The sequence below is a fragment of the Oncorhynchus masou genome, unplaced genomic scaffold (genome assembly GCF_036934945.1).
Source record: "Oncorhynchus masou masou isolate Uvic2021 unplaced genomic scaffold, UVic_Omas_1.1 unplaced_scaffold_634, whole genome shotgun sequence".
Taxonomy (NCBI): Eukaryota; Metazoa; Chordata; class Actinopteri; order Salmoniformes; family Salmonidae; genus Oncorhynchus; species Oncorhynchus masou.
In genome coordinates, this window is record NW_027012770.1 from 230,001 (window position 1) to 251,246 (window position 21,246).

The window sequence follows — 21,246 nt, forward strand, 5'->3', positions numbered from 1 at the left end:
CCCGCTCAGTTCTGTTTGGCGTGCTCTGCTCCACTGCTCAACGCCGGGCGCCAGGTGATTCACGCAGGCTGTCAGGTGAGCGGGCTGCTGTCACACGAAGGATGCTCCCGCCCCGCTACCCGCCAGGCTGCCACACACCAGATGTCTCCTCGGTAACGGTGTGAACGGAAGCATGGTAGGGGAAACTCCAAATAAATGTGTCATACATGAACGACCAGGGAGCATCACAGGGGAGCAGGGAGCATCACAGGGGAGCAGGGCATCCAAACAGGGGAGCAGGGCATCCAAACAGGGGAGCAGGGCATCCAAACAGGGGAGCAGGGCATCCAAACAGGGGAGCAGGGCATCGGAGCAGGGCATCCAAATAGGGGAGCAGGGCAGGGGAGCAGGGCATCCAAACAGGGGAGCAGGGCATCCAAACAGGGGAGCAGGGCATCCAAACAGGGGAGCAGGGCATCCAAACAGGGGAGCAGGGCATCCAAATAGGGGAGCAGGGCATCGGAGCAGGGGAGCAGGGCATCCAAACAGGGGAGCAGGGCATCCAAACAGGGGAGCAGGGCATCGGAGCAGGGCATCCAAACAGGGGAGCAGGGCATCCAAACAGGGGAGCAGGGCATCGGAGCAGGGGAGCAGGGCATCCAAATAGGGGAGCAGGGCAGGGGAGCAGGGCAGGGGAGCAGGGCATCCAAACAGGGGAGCAGGGCTGGGGAGCAGGGCATCCAAACAGGGGAGCAGGGCATCCAAACAGGGGAGCAGGGCATCCAAACAGGGGAGCAGGGCAGGGGAGCAGGGCAGGGGAGCAGGGCATCCAAATAGGGGAGCAGGGCAGGGGAGCAGGGCAGGGGAGCAGGGCATCCAAACAGGGGAGCAGGGCATCCAAACAGGGGAGCAGGGCATCCAAACAGGGGAGCAGGGCATCGGAGCAGGGGAGCAGGGCATCCAAATAGGGGAGCAGGGCAGGGGAGCAGGGCAGGGGAGCAGGGCATCCAAACAGGGGAGCAGGGTATCGAAACAGGGGAGAAGGGCAGGGGAGCAGGGCATCCAAACAGGGGAGCAGGGCAGGGGAGCAGGGCATCCAAACAGGGGAGCAGGGCAGGGGAGCAGGGCATCCAAACAGGGGAGCAGGGCAGGGGAGCAGGGCATCCAAACAGGGGAGCAGGGAGCATCACAGGTGAGCAGGGCATCCAAACAGTGGAGCAGGGTATCCAAACAGAGGAGCAGGGCATCCAAACAGTGGAGCAGGGTATCCAAACAGAGGAGCAGGGCATCCAAACTGGGGAGCAGGGCATCCAAACAGACCATGAATAGCCTAGTGCCATTTGGGGCACAGAGGCCTGATTGGTTAGTGTTTGGAACACACTAGTTGGCTAAGAGGTGCATTAGATGATAGGTCCACTAAGGACTGAATAAGGTGCTAGATACAGTAGGACCACTAAGGACTGAATAAGGTGTTAGATACAGTAGGACCACTAAGGACTGAATAAGGTGTTAGATACAGTAGGTCCACTAAGGACTGAATAAGGTGTTATATACAGTAGGTCCACTAAGGACTGAAAAAGGTGTTAGATACAGTAAGGACTGAATAAGGTGTTAGATACAGTAGGTCCACTAAGGACTGAATAAGGTATTAGATACACTAGTTCCACTAAGGACTGAATAAGGTGTTAGATACAGTAGGTCCACTAAGGACTGAATAAGGTGTTAGATACAGTAGGACCACTAAGGACTGAACAAGGTGTTAGATACAGTAGGTCCACTAAGGACTGAATAAGGTGTTAGATACAGTAGGACCACTAAGGACTGAATAAGGTGTTAGATACAGTAGGTCCACTAAGGACTGAAAAAGGTGTTAGATACAGTAAGGACTGAATAAGGTGTTAGATACAGTAGGTCCACTAAGGACTGAATAAGGTGTTAGATACAGTAGGTCCACTAAGGACTGAATAAGGTGTTAGATACAGTAGGATCACTAAGGACTGAATAAGGTGTTAGATACAGTAGGACCACTAAGGACTGAATAAGGTGTTAGATACAGTAGGACCACTAAGGACTGAACAAGGTGTTTGATACAGTAGGTCCACTAAGGACTGAATAAGGTGTTAGATACAGTAGGTCCACTAAGGACTGAATAAGGTGTTAGATACAGTAGGATCACTAAGGACTGAATAAGGTGTTAGATACAGTAGGACCACTAAGGACTGAATAAGGTGTTAGATACAGTAGGTCCACTAAGGACTGAATAAGATGTTAGATACAGTAGGTCCACTAAGGACTGAATAAGGTGTTAGATACACCAAGGACTGAATAAGGTGTTAGATACAGTAAGGACTGAATAAGGTGTTAGATACAGTAAGGACTGAATAAGGTGTTAGATACAGTAGGTCCACTAAGGACTGAATAAGGTGTTAGATACAGTAGGTCCACTAAGGACTGAATAAGGTGTTAGATACAGTAGGACCACTAAGGACTGAATAAGGTGTTAGATACAGTAGGATCACTAAGGACTGAATAAGGTGTTAGATACAGTAAGGAATGAATAAGGTGTTAGATACAGTAGGACCACTAAGGACTGAATAAGGTGTTGGATACAGTAGGTCCACTAAGGACTGAATAAGGTGTTGGATACAGTAGGATCACTAAGGACTGAATAAGGTGTTAGATACAGTAAGGACTGAATAAGGTGTTAGATACAGTAGGACCACTAAGGACTGAATAAGGTGTTAGATACAGTAGGTCCACTAAGGACTGAATAAGGTGTTAGATACAGTAGGACCACTAAGGACTGAATAAGGTGTTAGATACAGTAGGACTACTAAGGACTGAATAAGGTGTTAGATACAGTAGGTCCACTAAGGACTGAATAAGGTGTTAGATACAGTAGGACCACTAAGGACTGAATAAGGTGTTAGATACAGTAGGACCACTAAGGACTGAATAAGGTGTTAGATACACTAAGGACTGAATAAGGTGTTAGATACAGTAGGACCACTAAAGAATGAATAAGGTGTTAGATACAGTAGGTCCACTAAGGACTGAATAAGGTGTTAGATACAGTAGGACCACTAAGGACTGAATAAGGTGTTAGATACAGTAGGTCCACTAAGGACTGAATAAGGTGTTATATACAGTAGGTCCACTAAGGACTGAAAAAGGTGTTAGATACAGTAAGGACTGAATAAGGTGTTAGATACACTAGTTCCACTAAGGACTGAATAAGGTGTTAGATACAGTAGGTCCACTAAGGACTGAATAATGTATTAGATACAGTAGGTCCACTAAGGACTGAATAAGGTGTTAGATACAGTAGGTCCACTAAGGACTGAATAAGGTGTTAGATACAGTAGGACCACTAAGGACTGAACAAGGTGTTAGATACAGTAGGACCACTAAGGACTGAATAAGGTGTTAGATACAGTAGGTCCACTAAGGACTGAATAAGGTGTTAGATACAGTAGGTCCACTAAGGACTGAATAAGGTGTTAGATACAGTAGGATCACTAAGGACTGAATAAGGTGTTAGATACAGTAGGACCACTAAGGACTGAATAAGGTGTTAGATACAGTAGGTCCACTAAGGACTGAATAAGGTGTTAGATACAGTATGTCCACTAAGGACTGAATAAGGTGTTAGATACAGTAGGATCACTAAGGACTGAATAAGGTGTTAGATACAGTAGGATCACTAAGGACTGAATAAGGTGTTAGATACAGTAGGACCACTAAGGACTGAATAAGGTATTAGATACAGTAGGTCCACTAAGGACTGAATAAGGTGTTAGATACAGTAGGTCCACTAAGGACTGAATAAGGTGTTAGATACAGTAGGACCACTAAGGACTGAACAAGGTGTTAGATACAGTAGGTCCACTAAGGACTGAATAAGGTGTTAGATACAGTAGGACCACTAAGGACTGAATAAGGTGTTAGATACAGTAGGTCCACTAAGGACTGAAAAAGGTGTTAGATACAGTAAGGACTGAATAAGGTGTTAGATACAGTAGGTCCACTAAGGACTGAATAAGGTGTTAGATACAGTAGGTCCACTAAGGACTGAATAAGGTGTTAGATACAGTAGGATCACTAAGGACTGAATAAGGTGTTAGATACAGTAGGACCACTAAGGACTGAATAAGGTGTTAGATACAGTAGGACCACTAAGGACTGAACAAGGTGTTTGATACAGTAGGTCCACTAAGGACTGAATAAGGTGTTAGATACAGTAGGTCCACTAAGGACTGAATAAGGTGTTAGATACAGTAGGATCACTAAGGACTGAATAAGGTGTTAGATACAGTAGGACCACTAAGGACTGAATAAGGTGTTAGATACAGTAGGTCCACTAAGGACAGAATAAGATGTTAGATACAGTAGGTCCACTAAGGACTGAATAAGGTGTTAGATACACCAAGGACTGAATAAGGTGTTAGATACAGTAAGGACTGAATAAGGTGTTAGATACAGTAGGTCCACTAAGGACTGAATAAGGTGTTAGATACAGTAGGTCCACTAAGGACTGAATAAGGTGTTAGATACAGTAGGACCACTAAGGACTGAATAAGGTGTTAGATACAGTAGGATCACTAAGGACTGAATAAGGTGTTAGATACAGTAAGGAATGAATAAGGTGTTAGATACAGTAGGACCACTAAGGACTGAATAAGGTGTTGGATACAGTAGGTCCACTAAGGACTGAATAAGGTGTTAGATACAGTAGGATCACTAAGGACTGAATAAGGTGTTAGATACAGTAAGGACTGAATAAGGTGTTAGATACAGTAGGACCACTAAGGACTGAATAAGGTGTTAGATACAGTAGGTCCACTAAGGACTGAATAAGGTGTTAGATACAGTAGGACCACTAAGGACTGAATAAGGTGTTAGATACAGTAGGACTACTAAGGACTGAATAAGGTGTTAGATACAGTAGGTCCACTAAGGACTGAATAAGGTGTTAGATACAGTAGGACCACTAAGGACTGAATAAGGTGTTAGATACAGTAGGACCACTAAGGACTGAATAAGGTGTTAGATACACTAAGGACTGAATAAGGTGTTAGATACAGTAGGACCACTAAAGAATGAATAAGGTGTTAGATACAGTAGGTCCACTAAGGACTGAATAAGGTGTTAGATACAGTAGGACCACTAAGGACTGAATAAGGTGTTAGATACAGTAGGTCCACTAAGGACTGAATAAGGTGTTATATACAGTAGGTCCACTAAGGACTGAAAAAGGTGTTAGATACAGTAAGGACTGAATAAGGTGTTAGATACACTAGTTCCACTAAGGACTGAATAAGGTGTTAGATACAGTAGGTCCACTAAGGACTGAATAATGTATTAGATACAGTAGGTCCACTAAGGACTGAATAAGGTGTTAGATACAGTAGGTCCACTAAGGACTGAATAAGGTGTTAGATACAGTAGGACCACTAAGGACTGAACAAGGTGTTAGATACAGTAGGACCACTAAGGACTGAATAAGGTGTTAGATACAGTAGGTCCACTAAGGACTGAATAAGGTGTTAGATACAGTAGGTCCACTAAGGACTGAATAAGGTGTTAGATACAGTAGGATCACTAAGGACTGAATAAGGTGTTAGATACAGTAGGACCACTAAGGACTGAATAAGGTGTTAGATACAGTAGGTCCACTAAGGACTGAATAAGGTGTTAGATACAGTATGTCCACTAAGGACTGAATAAGGTGTTAGATACAGTAGGATCACTAAGGACTGAATAAGGTGTTAGATACAGTAGGTCCACTAAGGAATGAATAAGATGTTAGATACAGTAGGTCCACTAAGGACTGAATAAGGTGTTAGATACACCAAGGACTGAATAAGGTGTTAGATACAGTAAGGACTGAATAAGGTGTTAGATACAGTAGGTCCACTAAGGACTGAATAAGGTGTTAGATACAGTAGGTCCACTAAGGACTGAATAAGGTGTTAGATACAGTAGGACCACTAAGGACTGAATAAGGTGTTAGATACAGTAGGATCACTAAGGACTGAATAAGGTGTTAGATACAGTAAGGAATGAATAAGGTGTTAGATACAGTAGGACCACTAAGGACTGAATAAGGTGTTGGATACAGTAGGTCCACTAAGGACTGAATAAGGTGTTAGATACAGTAGGATCACTAAGGACTGAATAAGGTGTTAGATACAGTAGGACCACTAAGGACTGAATAAGGTGTTAGATACAGTAGGTCCACTAAGGACTGAATACGGTGTTAGATACACTAAGGACTGAATAAGGTGTTAGATACACTAGGACCACTAAGGACTGAATAAGGTGTTAGATACAGTAGGTCCACTAAGGACTGAATAAGGTGTTAGATACAGTAGGTCCACTAAGGACTGAATACGGTGTTAGATACACTAAGGACTGAATAAGGTGTTAGATACACTAGGACCACTAAGGACTGAATAAGGTGTTAGATACAGTAGGTCCACTAAGGACTGAATAAGGTGTTAGATACAGTAGGACCACTAAGGACTGAATAAGGTGTTAGATACAGTAGGACCACTAAGGACTGAATAAGGTGTTAGATACAGTAGGTCCACTAAGGACTGAATAAGGTGTTAGATACAGTAGGACCACTAAGGACTGAATAAGGTGTTAGATACAGTAGGACCACTAAGGACTGAATAAGGTGTTAGATACACTAAGGACTGAATAAGGTGTTAGATACAGTAGGACCACTAAAGAATGAATAAGGTGTTAGATACAGTAGGTCCACTAAGGACTGAATAAGGTGTTAGATACAGTAGGACCACTAAGGACTGAATAAGGTGTTAGATACAGTAGGCCCACTAAGGACTGAATAAGGTGCTATATACAGTAGGTCCACTAAGGACTGAAAAAGGTGTTAGATACAGTAAGGACTGAATAAGGTGTTAGATACAGTAGGTCCACTAAGGACTGAATAAGGTGTTAGATACACTAGTTCCACTAAGGACTGAATAAGGTGTTAGATACAGTAGGTCCACTAAGGACTGAATAAGGTATTAGATACAGTAGGTCCACTAAGGACTGAATAAGGTGTTAGATACAGTAGGTCCACTAAGGACTGAATAAGGTGTTAGATACAGTAGGACCACTAAGGACTGAATAAGGTGTTAGATACAGTAGGTCCACTAAGGACTGAATAAGATGTTAGATACAGTAGGTCCACTAAGGACTGAATAAGGTGTTAGATACACCAAGGACTGAATAAGGTGTTAGATACAGTAGGTCCACTAAGGACTGAATAAGGTGTTAGATACAGTAGGTCCACTAAGGACTGAATAAGGTGTTAGATACAGTAGGACCACTAAGGACTGAATAAGGTGTTAGATACAGTAGGATCACTAAGGACTGAATAAGGTGTTAGATACAGTAAGGAATGAATAAGGTGTTAGATACAGTAGGACCACTAAGGACTGAATAAGGTGTTGGATACAGTAGGTCCACTAAGGACTGAATAAGGTGTTATATACAGTAGGATCACTAAGGACTGAATAAGGTGTTAGATACAGTAAGGACTGAATAAGGTGTTAGATACAGTAGGACCACTAAGGACTGAATAAGGTGTTAGATACAGTAGGTCCACTAAGGACTGAATAAGGTGTTAGATACAGTAGGACCATTAAGGACTGAATAAGGTGTTAGATACAGTAGGACCACTAAGGACTGAATAAGGTGTTAGATACAGTAAGGACTGAATAAGGTGTTAGATACAGTAGGTCCACTAAGGACTGAATAAGGTGTTAGATACAGTAGGTCCACTAAGGACTGAATACGGTGTTAGATACACTAAGGACAGAATAAGGTGTTAGATACACTAGGACCACTAAGGACTGAATAAGGTGTTAGATACAGTAGGTCCACTAAGGACTGAATAAGGTGTTAGATACAGTAGGTCCACTAAGGACTGAATACGGTGTTAGATACACTAAGGACTGAATAAGGTGTTAGATACACTAGGACCACTAAGGACTGAATAAGGTGTTAGATACAGTAGGACCACTAAGGACTGAATAAGGTGTTAGATACAGTAGGTTCACTAAGGACTGAATAAGGTGTTAGATACAGTAGGTCCACTAAGGACTGAATAAGGTGTTACAGTGGGGCAAAAAAGTATTTAGTCAGCCACCAATTGTGCAAGTTCTCCCACTTAAAAAGATGCGAGAGGCCTGTAATTTTCATCATAGGTACACGTAAAACAATGACAGACAAAATGAGAAAAAAATAATCCAGGAAATCCCATTGTAGGATTTTTTTATTAATTTATATGCAAATTATGGTGGAAAATAAGTGCGTGATGAGCCAAGTAAAGGGCCCCCCAGGCCAAACCCTCCACTAACCCGGACGACGCTGTTCACCTCTCTATGGGACACTCTACGGCCACAGCCGGGTTGTGACACAGCCTGGAATCGAACCCCACTGTAAGACTCACCGGATAAGAGAGTCAGCTAAATGACTCACCGAATAAGAGAGTCAGCTAAATGACTCACCGAATAAGAGAGTCAGCTAAATGACTCACCGAATAAGAGAGTCAGCTAAATGACTCACCGAATAAGAGAGTCAGCTAAATGACTCACCGAATAAGAGAGTCAGCTAAATGACTCACCGAATAAGAGAGTCAGTTAAATGACTCACCGAATAAGAGAGTCAGTTAAATGACTCACTATATAAGAGAGTCAGTTAAATGACTCACTGAATAAGAGAGTCAGTTAAATGACTCACTGAATAAGAGAGTCAGTTAAATGACTCACTGAATAAGAGAGTCAGTTAAATGACTCACTGAATAAGAGAGTCAGTTAAATGACTCACTGAATAAGAGAGTCAGTTAAATGACTCACTACTGTAAGTCTCTCTGGATACGAGAGTCAGCTAAATTCCTCACTACTGTAAGTCTCTCTAGATAAGAGAGTCAGCTAAATGACTCACTGAATAAGAGAGTCAGCTAAATGACTCCCCACTGTAAGCCTCTGGATCAGACTTGCAGATGGTAACATTACATTTGAATGTGCTGCTGTTCCCATGACAGAAACCAGTCTGGATAATGTTCCCATGACAGAAACCAGTCTGGATAATGTTCCCATGACAGAAAACAGTCTGGATAATGTTCCCATGACAGAAAACAGTCTGGATAATGTTCCCATGACAGAAAACAGTCTGGATAATGTTTCCATGACAGCAAACAGTCTGGATAATGTTCCCATGACAGAAACCAGTCTGGATAATGTTCCCATGTCAGAAAACAGTCTGGATAATGTTCCCATGACAGAAAACAGTCTGGATAATGTTCCCATGACAGAAAACAGTCTGGATAATGTTCCCATGACAGAAAACAGTCTGGATAATGTTCCCATGACAGAAAACAGTCTGGATAATGTTCCCATGTCAGAAACCAGTCTGGATAATGTTCCCATGACAGAAACCAGTCTGGATAATGTTCCCATGGCAGAAAACAGTCTGGATAATGTTCCCATGACAGAAACCAGTCTGGATAATGTTCCCATGACAGAAAACAGTCTGGATAATGTTCCCATGACAGAAACCAGTCTGGATAATGTTCCCATGACAGAAAACAGTCTGGATAATGTTCCCATGACAGCAAACAGTCTGGATAATGTTCCCATGACAGAAAACAGTCTGGATAATGTTCCCATGACAGAAAACAGTCTGGATAATGTTCCCATGACAGAAAACAGTCTGGATAATGTTCCCATGACAGCAAACAGTCTGGATAATGTTCCCATGACAGCAAGCAGTCTGGATAATGTTCCCATGACAGCAAGCAGTCTGGATAATGTTCCCATGACAGAAAACAGTCTGGATAATGTTCCCATGACAGAAAACAGTCTGGATAATGTTCCCATGACAGAAAACAGTCTGGATTATGTTCCCATGACAGCAAGCAGTCTGGATAATGTTCCCATGACAGAAAACAGTCTGGATAATGTTCCCATGACAGCAAACAGTCTGGATAATGTTCCCATGACAGCAAGCAGTCTGGATAATGTTCCCATGACAGAAAACAGTCTGGATTATGTTCCCATGACAGCAAGCAGTCTGGATAATGTTCCCATGACAGAAAACAGTCTGGATAATGTTCCCATGACAGAAAACAGTCTGGATAATGTTCCCATGACAGAAAACAGTCTGGATAATGTTCCCATGACAGCAACCAGCCTGGATAATGTTCCCATGACAGAAAACAGTCTGAATAATGTTCCCATGACAGAAAACAGTCTGGATAATGTTCCCATGACAGAAAACAGTCTGGATAATGTTCCCATGACAGAAAACAGTCTGGATAATGTTCCCATGACAGAAAACAGTCTGGATAATGTTCCCATGACAGAAAACAGTCTGGATAATGTTCCCATGACAGAAAACAGTCTGGATAATGTTCCCATGACAGAAAACAGTCTGGATAATGTTCCCATCGATGATGAGTTTTACAGAAGAAGACAGACTGAAAAGTAAAGGAAGTGTCCGGGCAGTGGAGTAAAGACCAACTGGCTGCTCTGTCCTGTGTGAATACTGCCATACACAATCACAGAGCACCTCAAACTAACACACAAACCACTGTTCATTCAGACCGAGCCAATCCATTCAGTTTCATTACAGCCTGGATGAAACAGACTTCACAAGGGGCTCAGGGGCTCTGAGAGGGGGGGTGGTGTGTGTGTGTGTGTGTGTGTGTGTGTGTGTGTGTGTGTGTGTGTGTGTGTGTGTGTGTGTGTGTGTGTGTGTGGTGTGTGTGTGTGTGTGTGTGTGTGGTGGTGTGTGTGTGTCCTCTCCCTGCTTATGTCTCCTGTCCCAAAACGAAGACCAGGGGAATATAAATCTAAGCCGAAACAAAAAGGGTGACATTTCATTATGGAGGGAGCTGGTAGCTGTACCCCCCCACCCCCTTTGGCTAGAGTACAAATCACACCAAGGCCAGGGGGGGGGGGGCAGAGAATACCGCAACATTCTGAAACCCTTTAACAAATCACACACAACACTGAGTCGCTTGCAACTGTTTCAAAAAAAGATAATGTAGCCTGGGTCCTCAGACTAAAAGAGATGAACAGTCACTGTGCTAGCCTAGCGCTGCTGTAGCCTGGGTCCTCAGACTAAAAGAGATGAACAGTCACTGTGCTAGCCTAGCGCTGCTGTAGCCTGGGTCCTCAGACTAAAAGAGATGAACAGTCACTGTGCTAGCCTAGCGCTGCTGTAGCCTGGGTCCTCAGACTAAAAGAGATGAACAGTCACTGTGCTAGCCTAGCGCTGCTGTAGCCTGGGTCCTCAGACTAAAAGAGATGAACAGTCACTGTGCTAGCCTAGCACAGACTAGAGAGAGAGAGGCCTGGTCAGAGGAGATAAGCCCTGTTACAGCATCTAGACATGACTAGAGAGAGAGAGGCCTGGTCAGAGGAGAGAAGCCCTGTTACAACACCTAGACATGACTAGAGAGAGAGAGGCCTGGTCAGAGGAGAGAAGCCCTGTTACAGCGTCTAGACATGACTAGAGAGAGAGAGGCCTGGTCAGAGGAGAGAAGCCCTGTTACAACACCTAGACATGACTGGAGAGAGAGAGACCTGGTCAGAGGAGAGAAGCCCTGTTCCAGCATCAGGTGGTTCAGGAGAGTTGGGTCCTACCTTGGAAGTTGCCAGCGGAGAGGTAGAGCCAGGTGAGTGCGGGGATGAAGAGCAGGGCGAGGGAGGCAGCGAGGAACTTCCTGCGCCCGCGACACATTCCCAGCATCCTCTGTGGCGATGGCCCAGAACGAGAGGCGGAGCAACCTCTGAAGTCTGACCTCTATGTGGGTAGCAGCTGTTGGTTGGGGGGGGGCATGATACTGTCTGAGGGGAGAGGAGAGAGGAGAGAACAGGAGGGGAAGAGAGAGGAGGGGAGAGGAGAGGAGAGGAGAGGAGGGGAAGAGAGAGGAGAGGGAGGAGGGGAGAGGAGAGGAGAGAGGAGAGGAGAGGGAGGGAGGGGAGGGGAGGGGAGGAGGGGAGGGGAGGGGAGGGAGGAGAGGGAGGGAGAGGAGAGGAGAGGAGAGGAGAGGAGAGGGGAGGGAGAGGGAGAGGAGGGGAGGGGAGGGGAGGGGAGGGGAGGGGGAGGGGAGGGGAGGGGAGGGGGAGGGGAGGGGAGGGGAGAGGGAGGGGAGGGAGGGGGAGGGAGGGGAGGGGAGGGGGAGGGGAGGGGAGGGGGAGGGGGGAGGGGAGGGGGAGGAGAGGGAGAGGAGAGGGAGAGGAGAGGGAGAGGAGAGAGAGGAGGGAGAGGGAGAGGAGAGGGAGAGGAGAGGAGAGGAGAGGAGAGGAGAGGAGAGGAGAGGAGAGGAGGGGAAGAGAGAGGAGGGGAGAGGAGAGGAGAGAGGACAGGAGATGAGAGAGGACAGGAGATGAGAGAGGACAGGAGATGAGAGAGGACAGGAGATGAGAGAGGACAGGAAAGGAGAGAGGACAGGAAAGGAGAGAGGACAGGAGGGGAGAGATGGGAAGAGAGAGGACAGGAGATGAGTGGAAAGAGGACAGGAGAGGAGAGATAAGAGAGGAGAGGGAGAGAGGTGAGGAGGGGGAGAGAGGAGGGGAGAGACAGGACAGGTTAGATCATAACAGGGGGTAAATAAATATTTTCAATGATGATTGTTTTGCCCCAAAGATCAGAATTCATAGGGGCTAAAGGCATACATAAGTATAGTGAATGTTTCAAATGGAACTTTTCCACTGAAGCTACTTCAGAGAAGATACCGTTAAAGTCTCTAGATCCCGTTAAAGTCTCGAGATCCCGTTAAAGTCAAGAGATCCCGTTAAAGTCTCGAGATCCCGTTAAAGTCTTTAGATCCCGTTAAAGTCTCGAGATCCCGTTAAAGTCTCTAGATACTGTTAAAGACTAATTACTGTTAAAGACTCTAGATCCCGTTAAAGTCTCTAGATCCCGTTAAAGTCTCTAGATCCCGTTAAAGTCTTTAGATCCCGTTAAAGTCTCTAGATCCCGTTAAAGTCTTTAGATCCCGTTAAAGTCTCTAGATCCCGTTAAAGTCTTTAGATCCCGTTAAAGTCTCTAGATCCCGTTAAAGTCTCGAGATCCCGTTAAAGTCTCGAGATCCCGTTAAAGTCTCTAGAACCCGTTAAAGTCTCTAGATCCCGTTAAAGTCTCTAGATCCCGTTAAAGTCTCTAGATCCCGTTAAAGTCTCTAGATCCCGTTAAAGTCTCGAGATCCCGTTAAAGTCTCGAGATCCCGTTAAAGTCTCGAGATCCCGTTAAAGTCTCGAGATCCCGTTAAAGTCTCTAGATACTGTTAAAGACTAATTACTGTTAAAGACTCTAGATACCGTTAAAGTCTCTAGATCCCGTTAAAGACTCTAGATCCCGTTAAAGACTCTAGATCCCGTTAAAGACTCTAGATCCCGTTAAAGACTCTAGATCCCGTTAAAGACTCTAGAAAAGTTCAGCAGTTTAAACGAATTAGACACAGATGTGTTTGTTCTCTTCCTCCCAGATCTCCCTCTCTCACACACACACACACACACACACACACACACACACACACACACACGAGCCCATATCTGGTAGAGATGACCCCCTCCACTTTAGCCGCTATATTTCAGTCGATTCTCTCTGTAACGTAGAGCAGGCCAAAGCCTCTATTTATGATACAATAAATCCTCTTTCCATTACAAAACACATTTGTCCGATTAGCCACATGACCCCAGTCAATGTTTAATCTCCACCAGGGTTTAGTTGGATCGGTCTGCGTCTGTAGAACGACGAGGCTGCAGAACGACGGGGCCGTAGAACGACGGGGCTGTAGAACGACGAGGCTGTAGAACGACGAGGCCGTAGAACGACGAGGCCGTAGAACGACGAGGCCGTAGAACGACGGGGCCGTAGAACGACGGGGCCGCAGAACGACGGGGCCGCAGAACGACGAGGCCGCAGAACGACGAGGCTGTAGAACGACGAGGCTGTAGAACGACGAGGCTGCAGAACGACGAGGCTGTAGAACGACGAGGCTGTAGAACGACGAGGCTGCAGAACGACGAGGCTGTAGAACGACGAGGCTGTAGAACGACGAGGCTGTAGAACGACGAGGCTGTAGAACGACGGAGCTGTAGAACGACGAGGCTGTAGAACGACGAGGCTGCAGAACGACGAGGCTGCAGAACGACGAGGCCGCAGAACGACGAGGCTGTAGAACGACGAGGCTGTAGAACGACGAGGCCGTAGAACGACGAGGCCGCAGAACGACGAGGCCGCAGAACGACGAGGCCGCAGAACGATGAGGCTGTAGAACGACGAGGCTGCAGAACAACGAGGCTGCAGAACAACGAGGCTGCAGAACGACGAGGCTGTAGAACAACGGGGCAGTAGAACGACGAGGCTGTAGAACGACGAGGCAGTAGTACAAACCCCCATTCCCTCCTGTCCGTCAGGTAGAAGAGACAGAAGTTGGCCAATTCACACACACACAAATTATCAGAGTATCAGCCAGAACAACGAGGGAGAAGAATGATGTTGAGGTATCATGTCCATCAGTGTGTAGAATGATGTTGAGGTCATTCTTTCCATCAGTGTGTAGAACGATGTTGAGGTCATTCTGTCCATCAGTGTGTAGAATGATGTTGAGGTCATTCTGTCCATCAGTGTGTAGAATGATGTTGAGGTCATTCTGTCCATCAGTGTGTAGAATGATGTTGAGGTCATTCTGTCCATCAGTGTGTAGAATGATGTTGAGGTCATTCTGTCCATCAGTGTGTAGAATGATGTTGAGGTCATTCTTTCCATCAGTGTGTAGAATGATGTTGAGATCTTCATGTCCATCAGTGTGTAGAATGATGTTGAGATCTTCATGTCCATCAGTGTGTAGAATGATTGTTGAGGTCATTCTGTCCATCAGTGTGTAGAATGATGTTGAGGTCATTCTGTCCATCAGTGTGTAGAATGATTGTTGAGGTCATTCTGTCCATCAGTGTGTAGAATGATGTTGAGGTCATTCTTTCCATCAGTGTGTAGAATGATGTTGAGGTATCATGTCCATCAGTGTGTAGAATGATGTCGAGGTCATGCTTTCCATCAGTGTGTAGAATGATGTTGAGGTCATTCTTTCCATCAGTGTGTAGAATGATGTTGAGGTCATTCTGTCCATCAGTGTGTAGAATGATGTTGAGGTCATTCTGTCCATCAGTGTGTAGAATGATGTTGAGGTCATTCTTTCCATCAGTGTGTAGAATGATGTTGAGGTCATTCTTTCCATCAGTGTGTAGAATGATGTTGAGGTCATTCTGTCCATCAGTGTGTAGAATGATGTTGAGGTCATTCTGTCCATCAGTGTGTAGAATGATGTTGAGGTCATTCTTTCCATCAGTGTGTAGAATGATGTTGAGGTCATTCTTTCCATCAGTGTGTAGAATGATGTTGAGGTCATTCTTTCCATCAGTGTGTAGAATGATGTTGAGGTCATTCTGTCCATCAGTGTGTAGAATGATGTTGAGGTCATTCTTTCCATCAGTGTGTAGAATGATGTTGAGGTCATTCTTTCCATCAGTGTGTAGAATGATGTTGAGGTCATTCTTTCCATCAGTGTGTAGAATGATGTTGAGGTCATTCTTTCCATCAGTGTGTAGAATGATGTTGAGGTCATTCTTTCCATCAGTGTGTAGAATGATGTTGAGGTCATTCTTTCCATCAGTGTGTAGAATGATGTTGAGGTCATTCTTTCCATCAGTGTGTAGAATGATGTTGAGGTCATTCTGTCCATCAGTGTGTAGAATGATGTTGAGGTCATTCTGTCCATCAGTGTGTAGAATGATGTTGAGGTCATTCTGTCCATCAGTGTGTAGAATGATGTTGAGGTCATTCTGTCCATCAGTGTGTAGAATGATGTTGAGGTCATTCTGTCCATCAGTGTGTAGAATGATGTTGAGGTCATTCTGTCCATCAGTGTGTAGAATGATGTTGAGGTCATTCTGTCCATCAGTGTGTAGAATGATGTTGAGGTCATTCTTTCCATCAGTGTGTAGAATGATGTTGAGATCTTCATGTCCATCAGTGTGTAGAATGATGTTGAGATCTTCATGTCCATCAGTGTGTAGAATGATTGTTGAGGTCATTCTGTCCATCAGTGTGTAGAATGATGTTGAGGTCATTCTGTCCATCAGTGTGTAGAATGATTGTTGAGGTCATTCTGTCCATCAGTGTGTAGAATGATGTTGAGGTCATTCTTTCCATCAGTGTGTAGAATGATGTTGAGGTATCATGTCCATCAGTGTGTAGAATGATGTCGAGGTCATGCTTTCCATCAGTGTGTAGAATGATGTTGAGGTCATTCTTTCCATCAGTGTGTAGAATGATGTTGAGGTCATTCTGTCCATCAGTGTGTAGAATGATGTTGAGGTCATTCTGTCCATCAGTGTGTAGAATGATGTTGAGGTCATTCTTTCCATCAGTGTGTAGAATGATGTTGAGGTCATTCTTTCCATCAGTGTGTAGAATGATGTTGAGGTCATTCTGTCCATCAGTGTGTAGAATGATGTTGAGGTCATTCTGTCCATCAGTGTGTAGAATGATGTTGAGGTCATTCTTTCCATCAGTGTGTAGAATGATGTTGAGGTCATTCTTTCCATCAGTGTGTAGAATGATGTTGAGGTCATTCTTTCCATCAGTGTGTAGAATGATGTTGAGGTCATTCTGTCCATCAGTGTGTAGAATGATGTTGAGGTCATTCTTTCCATCAGTGTGTAGAATGATGTTGAGGTCATTCTTTCCATCAGTGTGTAGAATGATGTTGAGGTCATTCTTTCCATCAGTGTGTAGAATGATGTTGAGGTCATTCTTTCCATCAGTGTGTAGAATGATGTTGAGTCATTCTTTCCATCAGTGTGTAGAATGATGTTGAGGTCATTCTTTCCATCAGTGTGTAGAATGATGTTGAGGTCATTCTTTCCATCAGTGTGTAGAATGATGTTGAGGTCATGCTTTCCATCAGTGTGTAGAATGATGTTGAGGTCATGCTTTCCATCAGTGTGTAGAATGATGTTGAGGTCATTCTGTCCATCAGTGTGTAGAATGATGTTGAGGTCATTCTGTCCATCAGTGTGTAGAATGATGTTGAGGTCATTCTGTCCATCAGTGTGTAGAATGATGTTGAGATCTTCATGTCCATCAGTGTGTAGAATGATGTTGAGGTCATTCTTTCCATCAGTGTGTAGAATGATGTTGAGGTCATTCTTTCCATCAGTGTGTAGAATGATGTTGAGGTATCATGTCCATCAGTGTGTAGAATGATGTTGAGGTCATTCTTTCCATCAGTGTGTAGAATGATGTTGAGGTCATTCTTTCCATCAGTGTGTAGAATGATGTTGAGGTCATTCTTTCCATCAGTGTGTAGAATGATGTTGAGGTCATTCTTTCCATCAGTGTGTAGAATGATGTTGAGGTCATTCTTTCCATCAGTGTGTAGAATGATGTTGAGGTCATTCTTTCCATCAGTGTGTAGAATGATGTTGAGGTCATTCTTTCCATCAGTGTGTAGAATGATGTTGAGGTCATTCTGTCCATCAGTGTGTAGAATGATGTTGAGGTCATTCTGTCCATCAGTGTGTAGAATGATGTTGAGGTATCATGTCCATCAGTGTGTAGAATGATGTTGAGGTCATTCTTTCCATCAGTGTGTAGAATGATGTTGAGGTCATTCTTTCCATCAGTGTGTAGAATGATGTTGAGGTCATTCTTTCCATCAGTGTGTAGAATGATGTTGAGGTCATGCTTTCCATCAGTGTGTAGAATGATGTTGAGGTCATTCTTTCCATCAGTGTGTAGAATGATGTTGAGGTCATTCTTTCCATCAGTGTGTAGAATGATGTTGAGGTCATGCTTTCCATCAGTGTGTAGAATGATGTTGAGGTCATGCTTTCCATCAGTGTGTAGAATGATGTTGAGGTCATTCTGTCCATCAGTGTGTAGAATGATGTTGAGGTCATTCTGTCCATCAGTGTGTAGAATGATGTTGAGGTCATTCTGTCCATCAGTGTGTAGAATGATGTTGAGGTCATTCTGTCCATCAGTGTGTAGAATGATGTTGAGATCTTCATGTCCATCAGTGTGTAGAATGATGTTGAGGTCATTCTTTCCATCAGTGTGTAGAATGATGTTGAGGTCATTCTTTCCATCAGTGTGTAGAATGATGTTGAGGTATCATGTCCATCAGTGTGTAGAATGATGTTGAGGTCATTCTTTCCATCAGTGTGTAGAATGATGTTGAGGTCATTCTTTCCATCAGTGTGTAGAATGATGTTGAGGTCATTCTTTCCATCAGTGTGTAGAATGATGTTGAGGTCATTCTTTCCGTCAGTGTGTAGAATGATGTTGAGGTCATTCTTTCCATCAGTGTGTAGAACGCGTATTGAAATGGGCTTTATGCTCCAGGTCACAGAGACAGTGACTGTGTGTCAGTCTGACAGAGTACAACAAGGCTGTCATAGATTTGATTTGGGCAGTCTGGAGGCAGTCCACAGGCAGTCTGGAGGCAGTCCACAGGCAGTCCACAGGCAGTCCACAGGCAGTCCACAGGCAGTCTGGAGGCAGTCTGGAGGCAGTCCACAGGCAGTCCACAGGCAGTCCACAGGCAGTCTGGAGGCAGTCCACAGGCAGTCTGGAGGCAGTCTGGAGGCAGTCCACAGGCAGTCTGGAGGCAGTCCACAGGCAGTCCACAGGCAGTCCGGAGGCAGTCCACAGGCAGTCCACAGGCAGTCCACAGGCAGTCCACAGGCAGTCCGGAGGCAGTCCACAGGCAGTCCACAGGCAGTCTGGAGGCAGTCCACAGGCAGTCCACAGGCAGTCCGGAGGCAGTCCGGAGGCAGTCCACAGGCAGTCCACAGGCAGTCCGGAGGCAGTCCCCAGGCAGTCCACAGGCAGTCCGGAGGCAGTCCGGAGGCAGTCCACAGGCGGTCCGGAGGCAGTCCACAGGCGGTCCACAGGCAGTCCGGAGGCAGTCCACAGGCAGTCCACAGGCAGTCCGGAGGCAGTCCACAGGCAGTCCACAGGCAGTCCGGAGGCAGTCCGGAGGCAGTCCACAGGCAGTCCACAGGCAGTCCGGAGGCAGTCCGGAGGCAGTCCACAGGCAGTCCACAGGCAGTCCACAGGCAGTCCACAGGCAGTCCGGAGGCAGTCCACAGGCAGTCCACAGGCAGTCCGGAGGCAGTCCACAGGCAGTCCACAGGCAGTCCGGAGGCAGTCCGGAGGCAGTCCGGAGGCAGTCCACAGGCAGTCCACAGGCAGTCCACAGGCAGTCCACAGGCAGTCTGGAGGCAGTCCACAGGCAGTCCACAGGCAGTCCGGAGGCAGTCCACAGGCAGTCCACAGGCAGTCCGGAGGCAGTCCACAGGCAGTCCACAGGCAGTCCACAGGCAGTCCGGAGGCAGTCCACAGGCAGTCCGGAGGCAGTCCACAGGCAGTCCACAGGCAGTCCACAGGCAGTCCACAGGCAGTCCACAGGCAGTCCGGAGGCAGTCCGGAGGCAGTCCGGAGGCAGTCCGGAGGCAGTCCACAGGCAGTCCACAGGCAGTCCGGAGGCAGTCCACAGGCAGTCCGGAGGCAGTCCGGAGGCAGTCCGGAGGCAGTCCACAGGCAGTCCGGAGGCAGTCCACAGGCAGTCCGGAGGCAGTCCGGAGGCAGTCCACAGGCAGTCCGGAGGCAGTCCGGAGGCAGTCCACAGGCAGTCCACAGGCAGTCCACAGGCAGTCCACAGGCAGTCCGGAGGCAGTCCACAGGCAGTCCACAGGCAGTCCACAGGCAGTCTGGAGGCAGTCCACAGGCAGTCCACAGGCAGTCCGGAGGCAGTCCACAGGCAGTCCACAGGCAGTCCGGAGGCAGTCCGGAGGCAGTCCACAGGCAGTCCACAGGCAGTCCACAGGCAGTCCACAGGCAGTCCGGAGGCAGTCCGGAGGCAGTCCACAGGCAGTCCACAGGCAGTCCACAGGCAGTCCACAGGCAGTCCACAGGCAGTCCGGAGGCAGTCCACAGGCAGTCCACAGGCAGTCCACAGGCAGTCCGGAGGCAGTCCACAGGCAGTCCACGGGCAGTCCACGGGCAGTCCACAGGCAGTCCACAGGCAGTCTGGAGGCAGTCCACAGGCAGTCCGGAGGCAGTCTGGAGGCAGTCCACAGGCAGTCCACAGGCAGTCCACAGGCAGTCCACAGGCAGTCCACAGGCAGTCCGGAGGCAGTCCACAGGCAGTCCACAGGCAGTCCACAGGCAGTCCACAGGCAGTCCGGAGGCAGTCCACAGGCAGTCCACAGGCAGTCTGGAGGCAGTCCGGAGGCAGTCCACAGGCAGTCCAGAATAATCTCTGCCTCCTTCTTTCCACTCCTCTCCTCTTTTGACCTCACCCTCTCACCTTCCCCCCCTACTCACAAGGCAGGCAATACGCTCGACCTCATCTTTACTAGATGCTGTTCTTCCACTAACCTCATTGCAACTCCCCTCCAAGTCTCCGACCACTACCTTGTATCCTTTTCCCTCTCGCTCTCATCCAACACTTCCCACACTGCCCCTACTCGGATGGTATCGCGCCGTCCCAACCTTCGCTCTCTCTCCCCGCTACTCTCTCCTCTTCCATCCTATCATCTCTTCCCTCTGCTCATACCTTCTCCAACCTATCTCCTGATTCTGCCTCCTCAACCCTCCTCTCTTCCCTTTCTGCATCCTTTGACTCTCTATGTCCCCCTATCCTCCAGGCCGGCTCGGTCCTCCCCTCCCGCTCCGTGGCTCGACGACTCATTGCGAGCTCACAGAACAGGGCTCCGGGCAGCCGAGCGGAAATGGAGGAAAACTCGCCTCCTGCGGACCTGGCATCCTTTCACTCCCTCCTCTCTACATTTTCCTCCTCTGTCTCTGCTGCTAAAGCCACTTTCTACCACTCTAAATTCCAAGCATCTGCCTCTAACCCTAGGAAGCTCTTTGCCACCTTCTCCTCCCTCCTGAATCCTCCTCCCCCTCCCCCTCCTCCCCTCTCTGCAGATGACTTCGTCCAACCATTTTGAAAAGAAGGTCGACGACATCCGATCCTCGTTTGCTAAGTCAAACGACACCGCTGGTTCTGCTCACACTGCCCTACCCTGTGCTCTGACCTCTTTCTCCCCTCTCACTCCAGATGAAATCTCGCTTCTTGTGACGGCCGGCCGCCCAACAACCTGCCCGCTTGACCCTATCCCCTCCTCTCTTCTCCAGACCATTTCCGGAGATCTTCTCCCTTAC

General features: G+C 46.8%; 1 pseudogene; it reads right to left on the reverse strand.

Moving 5' to 3' along the window:
• Positions 1–21,246, reverse strand: part of LOC135536564 (xylosyl- and glucuronyltransferase LARGE1-like) — a 240,568-nt pseudogene that overhangs the window by 173,136 nt on the left and 46,186 nt on the right.